The 10,802-nt window shown below is 32.2% G+C and overlaps 1 pseudogene, besides 1 other annotated feature; it reads left to right on the plus strand.

Annotated features, from left to right (window-relative positions):
- Nucleotides 1-714: 714 nt before the first annotated feature.
- Nucleotides 715-10,209, plus strand: PF3D7_0533100 (annotated as a pseudogene).
- Nucleotides 715-10,209: a sequence feature (erythrocyte membrane protein 1 (PfEMP1), pseudogene).
- Nucleotides 10,210-10,802: the final 593 nt, after the last annotated feature.

A 10,802-nucleotide genomic window follows, 5' to 3' on the forward strand; every position in this document is an offset into this window, starting at 1 on the left:
CAAATAAACTGCACAAATAATCCAAAAATTAAAAATATAACACGTAAATAAATTCGAAAAATAATCTAAAAAAAAAAAAAAAAAAGAAAAGAAAGAACGTGACGCAATTTATAAATTAATAATACACCTATTTAATTATATTTGACTTTGGAATTTTTTTGTATATATAATTAAATAAATAAATAAATATATATATATATAAATATATATATATTTAAAGAATATTATATGTTTCAATAAAATAAACTTACCACAAATTATCATAAAATTATATATAAATATTCAGTACATAGTACTATTAAGTGAAATATATTATAAATATATATATATAGATATATATATTTAAAGAATATTATATGTTTCAATAAAATAAACGTGCCATAAATTATCATAAAATTATATATAAATATTCAGTACATAGTACTATTAAGTAAAATATATTATAAATATATATATATATATATATAATGGCACATCTTTGGTATAAAAAAAAATATTCAATTTATTACATTAGTTGTAGGTGAAAAATATATGAATTTTACAGGAATATAAAGGTTTATTAACAATATATAATAATCATGATTATTACCTTGGAAAAATTATATTGTTTTCGCAATATAATAATAATATATTTAAAATATATTTAGGGGACATAAATTGATTATAATAATTGCAATGAATTAATACATAATATTTAAATATTTTATTATAAAAATGGGGAATGAACAATCATCATCATCATCAGAGGGGGCTAAAAATCCTAGTATAATAGAAAGTCAGAACAGTCCAAGAAATGTTTTGGAACGTTATGGCGAAGGTATAATGATAAAGGAAAAAGATGAGGCAAGAATATATGAGAATTCGTTGAAAGGACAATTGAAACAAGCAAAATTTCGTGGTGGTCCTTCTACGTCAGTAGATGAGCAGTATTATTATTATCCATATCCATGTAGTTTAAATCATAACGAACATACTAATATACGCCATGATAATGTGGATGAGAGACATCCTTGCCATGGTAGAGAACAAAACCGATTTGGTGAAGGACAAATATCTGAATGTAGTAACAGTAAAATAAAAGGTAATGAAAATAAAAGTGATGGTGGAGCCTGTGCGCCACCAAGAAGACGACATATGTGTGATAAAAACTTGGAAGCTTTAACTGTGGAAAATACACAAAATTGTGACGACTTGTTAGGAAATATATTGGTAGCAGCAAAATACGAAGGTCAATCTATTGTTAATAATTATCCAGATAAAAATAATTCAAATAATAAATCAAGTATATGTACTGCTCTTGCACGAAGTTTTGCAGATATAGGTGATATTGTAAGAGGAAAAGATCTTTTCCTTGGTGCTCCTAATAAAGAGAAAATAAAATTAGAAGAAAATCTGAAAAAAATATTTGATAACATTAAGAATGAAAATGCAGAACTTAGTAAATTATCACTTGAAAAAGTTAGGGAATATTGGTGGGCAATTCATAGAAAAGAGCTATGGGAAGCATTAACATGCAATGCACCAAAAGGTGCTAATTATTTTGTATATAAATTAGATGGACCTAAATTTTCTAGTGATAGGTGTGGACATAATTATAACGGTGATCCTCTTACGAATTTAGATTATGTTCCTCAATATTTACGTTGGTTCGACGAGTGGGGGGAAGAGTTTTGTCGAAAAAGAAAAATTAAATTAGAAAACGTTGAAAAAGCGTGTCGTAAAGACTCAGAAAAATTATATTGTAGACATAATGGATATGATTGTACGAAAACTATTAAAAATGAAAATATTTTGTTTGATGATCCTAAATGTACTGACTGTTTGATTAAATGCAGTCTTTATGAAATTTGGTTAGATAATCAACAAAAAGAATTTGAGAAACAAAAAGAAAAATATGAAAAGGAAATACAAACATATATATCTAATAACGAGATATCTAATAATAATATTAGTAATGAATATAATAAACAAATTTCTGAAAAATATACGGACAAGAAATATGAAACTCTTGACAAATTTTTAAATTTACTAAAAGAAGGAAAGTATTGTAAAGAACGAATGACAGGAGAAAGTTCTATTGATTTTAATAATGATGTGGATAAGACATTTTCTTATTCAAAACATTGTAAAGTGTGTCCCCATTGTGAAGTCGATTGTGAAAATGGAAACTGTGAAGTGAAAAATAAGCCTGATGGTAATTGTGGAAAAAACGTAAAATATAAACCTCCATACGGTGTGAAGCCTACTGAAATTACTGTCCTTTATAGTGGTAATGAAAAAGGTGATATTTCTAAAAAATTAAGTGAATTTTGTAGCAACAAAAATAATATAAATGTTAAAAACAATGAAACATGGAAATGTTATTATAAAAATAGTGACAATAATAAATGTAAAATGGAAAGCAATAGTGAAAACAATAAGGGCGCGGAAAAAATAACATCATTTCATGAATTTTTTGAATTGTGGGTTAAGAATTTATTAAAGGATACTATGAAGTGGGAAAACGAAATTAAGGATTGTATAAATAATACTAATATCACGGACTGTAATGATGAATGTAACAAAAATTGCGTATGTTTTGACAAATGGGTTAAACAAAAAGAAGAAGAATGGAAAAATGTGAAGAAAGTATTTGAAAATAAAAAGTATATACAGGATAAATACTATCTTGATATTAATAAACTTTTTGAAAGTTTTTTGTTTAAAGTTATAAGTGAACTTGACCAAGGAGAAGCAAAATGGAACCAACTTAAGGAAGAATTAAAAAAAAAAATTGAGTCTTCTAAAGCAAATGAAGGAATTAAAGATTCAGAAAGTGCAATAGAACTGTTGTTAGATCACTTAAAAGAAAGTGCCACAACATGCAAAGACAATAATGCAAACGAAGCATGTTCCTCTTCCCAGAAATCTTCACCAAACCCCTGTGCAGATAAAAGTGGTGGCAAACTTGTGAGTGTAAAACAAATAGCACAATACATTAAACGACAGGCGTACGAACAAGCAAATTATCGTAGTGATGGTCTACATAAATTGAAAGGAAAGGCACACGAAGGTAAATATAAGCGTAAGGGTAGGGAAAATTACTTCAAGGACAAATTATGTAAAATAGGTAAATATCATTCCAATCGTGATCCTTTTGAATCAAAGGGACCATGTTATGGAAAAGATGGCAATAAGTTGAGTTTTCAAATAGGAACCGATTGGAAAGGTGCAGAAGAGGAAAAAATGATATACAATGATGTCTATTTACCTCCAAGAAGAGAACATATGTGTACATCCAATTTGGAACATTTAGTTACGGATAACAAACCGCTTGATGGAACTGATGGTAATCCTAAGCTTGTTAATAATTCATTTTTAGGAGATGTTCTTTTATCAGCAAAGTACGAAGCACAACGAACAAAGGAAGATTATGAACCAGTAAGTGATGAACAGAGTATATGTAGGGCTGTACGTTACAGTTTTGCAGATCTTGCAGACATTATTCGAGGAAGAGATATGTGGGATAAAGACGATGGCGCACAAAAAATGGAAAGAATTTTGAAAAGCATATTTAAAAATATTTACGAAACAATTGGTGATAAGAAGGGCAAATATACGAACACTGATGGTAAATATTTAGAATTACGTGAAGATTGGTGGGAAGCAAATAGAGCAAAAGTATGGGAAGCCATGAAATGTGCAATAAAAGGTTTGAATGTTACGTCATCCGACGGAAAATTAAGTGATCATTGTGGATATAGTGATCATACACCATTGGATGATTATATCCCACAAAAATTAAGATGGATGGCAGAATGGGCAGAATGGTATTGTAAAGTGCAGTCACAGGAATATGACAAGTTGAAGAAGAGTTGTGTTATGTGTATGCAGAAGGATAATGGTAAAAATTGTTGGAAACACAATAGTGAATGTGGTGTGTGCAAAGGAGCTTGTACAGCATATCAAGGGAAATTATTACCATGGGAATATCAATGGAATGTAATATCACATAAATACGAAACATTATACGAAAAAGCACGAATTGCTGCTGATAATGGTGGTCTTGATACTTCTAGTGGTGATATAGATCCAAAAGACAAAACTTTGGTTGAATTCTTATTCAATTTATACGTACAAAATGGTGGAAAAATTGGTACCATTGGTACCACTGGTGATAAGGATACACGTGATACAACTCCCACAGTGTATAGTACTGCTGCAGGATATATACATGAAGAAGCACATATTGGTGATTGCAAGGAACAAAAAAAGTTTTGTGAAAAAAAAAATGGTGCGAAGCCACCCAGTGGTGACCTAGAAGTCGACAACGAATATGCCTTTAGGGATAAACCAACTGATCATGATAAGGTGTGTGATTGTGAAAGTGGGGAGAAGTTGCAAAACAAAAAGTCAGAAGGGATAGTACTAGTGGAACCGTGCAATGTAGTGAATACACTACTTAAGGATAAAAATGAAAACAGTGATATAGATCAGTGCATTAGAAAATATAAAGATGGAAAGGAAAAATATCCTGGATGGGATTGTACAAGAAATAAGATTAAAATCGGAGAAGAAGGTGCCTATATGCCTCCAAGAAGACAAAAGTTATGCGTAGACTTTTTAAAACAATTGAAAGACCAAACAGACGAAAAATTGAGAGATGCATTCATCAAATCTGCAGCAGCAGAAACTTTTTTGTCATGGCATAAATACAAAGAAGATACACAGAAAGAAAAAGCAACACACACAGCAGATAATGATTTGAACAAAGGAATAATTCCTGAAGATTTTATACGTCAAATGTATTATACATTTGGAGATTATAGAGATTTATGTATGAATAAAAATATAGGTAATGACGTGAGTAACGTAGAAAGTAAAATAGAAGGTGTTTTCTCAAAAGCTGATGGTACATCTTCTAGTAACCTATCACGCGAAGTATGGTGGAAAAAGCATGGTCCTAAAATATGGGAAGGAATGTTATGTGGATTATCACATGCTGGTGGCAATGACGCTATCAAAAGCAACCAGGACTACCAATACTCCGAGGTTAAAATATTTAAACAAAGTGATGGAAGTGGTATCACATTATCCCAATTTGCCGAACGACCCCAGTTTTTGCGTTGGATAACCGAATGGTATGACGATTATTGCCATACACGACAAAAATATTTGAAGGATGTGAAGGAAAAATGTAAGTCAAATGACCAATTGAAGTGTGATAAAGAATGTAATAACAAATGCGACGAGTACAAAAAATATATGGAAGGGAAAAAAAAAGAATGGGATGCACAATATAAATATTACAAGGAACAACGCAACAAAAAAGAAGTCGTTAACGATTCCAAGGGCATAATTGTTAAGGACTATGTTTTGGCGAATGCAAAAGAATACTTGAAAAAGAAATTTACTGCTATTTGTGTTACATCCAGTGGTAAGGCACAAAATAGTGCCACCGAGGAAGTAAAAAAAAATATCGAATTGTTAAGTGAAGGGCAGTACTATGATGCAAAGGAACATTGCGGGTGCACAAAATTTATTCACGACGGAAAATATAGTAAGATTTCGGGTCGTAGTAATTGTTATGGTCTAAACAGTGATGCTAAAAAAAACAAGATTAAATGGAGAAACGGTGATGAAAAGGACTATGCGTTTTTAAAGAAACGTAACTTGTCTGGAGAGGTATTTTTTCCTTCTCGTCGATTAGGTATATGTTTTCGAGGACTGGATGGCTATTATAGATATCCAGAAGTTAAAGACAAAGATACGTTGCGAAAAACATTGATGGAAGTTGCTGCAACGGAAGGGTACAATTTGGGTCAATACTACAAAGAAAAAAAAAAAGCAAACAAGGAAGCATATAGATATTCTTATGAGGTCCGACCGTATAGTGCTATGAAATATAGCTTTTATGATTTAAGAGATATAATTCTGGGATATGATAATTTGGAAGATAATAGCACTACGACAGAAAAAAATTTGAAAGAAATATTTAAAAATGAAAGCAAGGAAGATAGTCAAGGGCGCCAAACATTTTGGAATAATAACAAAGACTGTGTATGGGAAGCAATGAAATGTGGTTATAACAAGAGTGGCGAAACCATTCCTGATGAATGTAAAAATATGCCAAGGGATAGTGATTATCCTATTGGATCGAATCGCGATGAAGGTACTGAGTATCAGTTTCTTCGATGGTTTGCCGAATGGGGCGAAGACTTTTGCAAACATAAAGAAAAGGAATTGAAGAAATTGGTGGGGGCGTGTAATGATTATAATTGTGGTGATAATGAAGATAAAAAAAAGAAATGTACCAGTGCGTGTACACAATATAAACAATTTATTAGTGAGTGGAAACCACAGTATGAAAACCAAATCAAAAAATATGGTAAGCATAAACACAAAATATACTCCGAGCATCCAGTGGCAAAAGAAGCAAAGGACGCTCAAGAATATTTAGACAAACAATTACAAAAAAGTTGCAACAGTGGAGGCAAGTGTGATTGTATGAATAAAAAATCGATGTCCAATCGTAATAATATGCCCGCATCATTGGATGATACACCTAGTGAATATAAAAAGAAGTGTAATTGTCCACTTCCACACAAAAAACCTGAAGCACCACTAGCACGAGCAGCAGCACCGCCAGCATCAACAAAGAAAAAAACCCCATCACGGAAAACACAACCATCACAGCCAGCACGAGAAATGCAAGCGGATGAACCGGCATCACCGTCACGACGGGCATCACTGAAAGAAAAAGCAGTGGCATCGAAAAAAGAAGAGAAAACAGCGCGGCCGACAAAACCGCCGAAAAAAGTGGAACAGCCACCAACAGGAATACGAGCACCAACACGAACCCCACGAGCAGCACCACAAGCACGAACACGAAGATCAACACCAACAACAACAGCATCTGATGTGGCTACAATGGTAAAGGCGATTCTTTCGAATGAACCAGATAGCAGGGGTGGAATAGAGGGTTGTAATCCAAAAACGTATGGACAATATCCTAAATGGAGTTGTATTGTAGGTAAGTCTAAAGAAAATGAAAATGGCACATGCATGCCTCCTAGGAGAAAAAAATTATGTATAAATAATATACAATATTTAAATTATGAAACTGTAAATAAGCGTGAGAAGGATATAAAAGAGGCTTTTATTAAATGTGCAGCAATAGAAACACATTTTGCGTGGCATAGATATAAAGAGGATAATAAAAAAGCAGAAGATGAATTAAAAAAAGGAACAATTCCAGATGAATTTAAAAGAATAATGTATTATACATATGGTGATTATAAAGATATGTTTTTTGGAACTGATATTGCTAATGATAAGAAAATTATAACTATAACAAATAGTGTAACAACCATTCTCAATGAAAATAATAAGAAAAAACAGGATAAAAAAAAAGATGAAGAATTACGTAAAATATTTTGGGAGGAAAATAAAAAATTTATTTGGGAAGGAATGATATATGGATTAACTTATCATCTCAAAGACGAAAACGAAAAAAAAAAAATTAAAGATAATTACCAGTACAATGACATGACCAAACTGACGCCTTCCCTTGAAGAGTTTGTAAAAAGGCCCCAATTTTTGAGATGGTTCACAGAATGGGCAGAAGAATTTTGTAATGAGAGGAAGGAACAGTTGAAAAAATTGGAGGCCGGATGTAAGGAATATGAGTGTAATGGAAGTGATGACGGTAAGACACAAGAATGTGCGGAGGCGTGTGTAACATATCAAGCATTTATTAAAAAGTGGAAAACTCAATATGAAGTTCAAAGAGAAAAGTTCAAAAAGGATAAAGATAACAAAAAGTATAAGGATTATCCTTCTACTGAAAGAGACATAGAGAAGGCAACATATGCTCATGAATATTTAAACATGAAATTAAAAGAATTTTGTGGCAATAAGGATTGTTCTTGTATGCAAAAACCTTCTTCACAACTACCGAAAACAAAATCACCGCTACAACCTTCTAACGGGAATGATATGCCAGAATCGCTGGATTATCATCCTGAAGAATTTAACAAGTGTGAATGTCCTGAAATTTCAAAAAATGAATCTAAGACTCATACAAAAAAAATACCTGCACCTAAAATACCTATGAATTGTGTAGAGAAAGCAGCATATTATTTATCTAAAGAGGCAGAAAATAATATAGAACGTACATTGAAACAAAAAATAACGCATAGTAATTGTGTTAAGGAAACTGATAATTCTTTTTCTAGTAATAATAGATGCGATCCTAATAAACCTTATGCACCTGATAAATATATAGGAAGAAGAAACCCATGTGGAAATAGAGAACAAAATCGTTTTAAGTTAGATTCTGAATGGAAATGTTACAAAAATATAAAACTTTATCAAGAAAAAAAAAGAGTATGTATACCTCCAAGAAGAGAAAATATGTGCATAAGTAATTTAGATGAAATAGAAATTGCAAAAGTTAACCAAAGTAACTATCTGCTAAATATGGTTAGGATCGCTGCACGAAATGAAGGAATAGACATAATAAAAAACTTCAACTCACAAAACGGGTGCGCAATGAATCCAATATGTGATACTATGAAATATAGTTTCGCTGATCTGGGTGACATAGTTAGAGGAACAGATATGTTACGAATTGGTGGTTACTTACCTCCCGTAGAAATAAAATTATATAAGGCTTTTGAATACATATATGGAAAATGGAGAAATAAAAATAAAGGTAGAAATAAATACAACGATGTACAAACGTTTCGTTCTGCTTGGTGGGATGCTAATAGAAAAGATATTTGGAAAGCAATGACGTGCAAAGCACCAGAAGATGCAAAACTTTTTAGAAAAGGAAGAATGGATGGATTTGAAAGCATAACATTAATACAAGATAAGTGTGGACATAAGGACGATCCACCTGTTGATGATTATATACCTCAACGGTTTCGATGGATGACAGAATGGTCTGAATATTATTGTAAAGCACTAAAGGTAGAATTGGAAAAATTGGAAAAATTGGAAAAATCATGTGATCACTGTAAAACAACTAACAAATGCAAGAATGATTATGATAAAAATAAATGTGAAAAGTGTAAAACGAGATGTCAACAATATGATAATTTTATTCTTAAATGGAAAACTCTATTCGATATACAATCTAAGAAATACAAAGAATTGTATGAACCAATAGATACAAAAAACTCTACTTATGATCATGTTGAAAATTTTGTACAAAAGTTGAAAAAATATAAAAATGAATGTTCTGTTGAAAGCGTTTCTGAATATCTTCATGAAACAAGTAAGTGTTTGAATTATAAATTTGATGAAAATGATGGTTCTTCTAATATACGATCATATGCTTTTGAAGAAACACCAAAAAGTTATAAAGAAGCTTGCAGTTGTACATTACCTTCTAAGAATCCATTGGATAATTGTCCTACCGATCAAAACAAAGATGTATGTAAGGAATTACAAACTTTTACCTTCTGCTCGAAGAATGATTATGATAATAATCTTGATAATTGGAACGCATACCTTGTTCTTAATAGTTCAGATGATAATAAAGGTGTATTGATTCCTCCAAGAAGAAGACATTTATGTACAAGACCTATCACTGCATATAATTATAGAAAAGGTGATAAAGAAATTTTAAAAAAAAAACTTCTTACTTCTGCTTTCAGTCAAGGACAATTGTTAGGTCAAAAATATAAATCGGAAGAAGAGTTGTGCTTTGAGGCAATGAAATATAGTTATGCAGATTATTCCGATATAATTAAAGGAACTGATATGATGGACACTTCATTATCTGAAAAAATTAAAAAAATATTTGAAACATCAAATCAAGACACTGAAGATTGTAAAACATGGTGGGAAAAAAATAGAAGTCATGTATGGCACGCTATGTTATGTGGATATATATCAAAAAACAAAAATGAGAACATTAACCCAAAATGGTGTAATGTACCTACTGAAGATGGAACTGATCAATTCTTAAGATGGTTAATTGAATGGGCAATGCAAGCATGTAAAGAAAAGAAACGTGTAAGGGATTCATTAAAAACAAAATGTCGTTGTTCAAACAAAGATAATTTTAAAGCGTCAGAATTATTAAGACAACCTGGATGTCAGAATGATATTAGAAAATATATTAGCTTGAATATATTGATACAAAATTCAATGGAAAATCTAAATATAAAATATAAAAAATTCAAAGATCAATCTTCAGGTTTAGGGTTCAGGGTTTAGGGTTCAGGGTTTAGGGTTTAGGGTTCAGGGTTTTAGGTTTAGGGTTCAGGGTTTAGGGTTCAGGGTTTAGGGTTTAGGGTTCAGGGTTTTAGGGTTTAGGGTTCAGGGTTTAGGGTTTAGGTTTAGGGTTTAGGTTTAGGGTTCAGGGTTTAGGTTTAGGGTTCAGGGTTTAGGTTTAGGGTTCAGGGTTTAGGGTTCAGGGTTCAGGGTTTAGGGTTCCGGTTTAGGGTTCAGGGTTCAGGGTTTAGGGTTTAGGGTTTAGGGTTCAGGGTTCAGGTTTAGGGTTTAGGGTTCAGGGTTTAGGGTTTAGGTTTCAGGGTTTAGGGTTTAGGGTTTAGGGTTTAGGTTTAGGGTTTAGGGTTTAGGTTTAGGGTTTAGGGTTCATGGTTTAGGGTTTAGGGTTTAGGGTTTAGGGTTTAGGGTTTAGGTTTAGGGTTGTGGTTTAGGGTTTAGGGTTTAGGGTTCAGGGTTTAGGGTTTAGGGTTCAGGGTTTAGGTTTAGGGTTTAGGGTTCAGGGTTTAGGGTTCAGGGTTCAGGGTTTAGGTTTAGGTTTAGGGTTTAGGGTTTAGGGTTTAGGGTTTAGGGTTCAGGGT

This window comes from Plasmodium falciparum (genome assembly GCF_000002765.6).
Source record: "Plasmodium falciparum 3D7 genome assembly, chromosome: 5".
Classification (NCBI taxonomy): Eukaryota; Apicomplexa; class Aconoidasida; order Haemosporida; family Plasmodiidae; genus Plasmodium; species Plasmodium falciparum.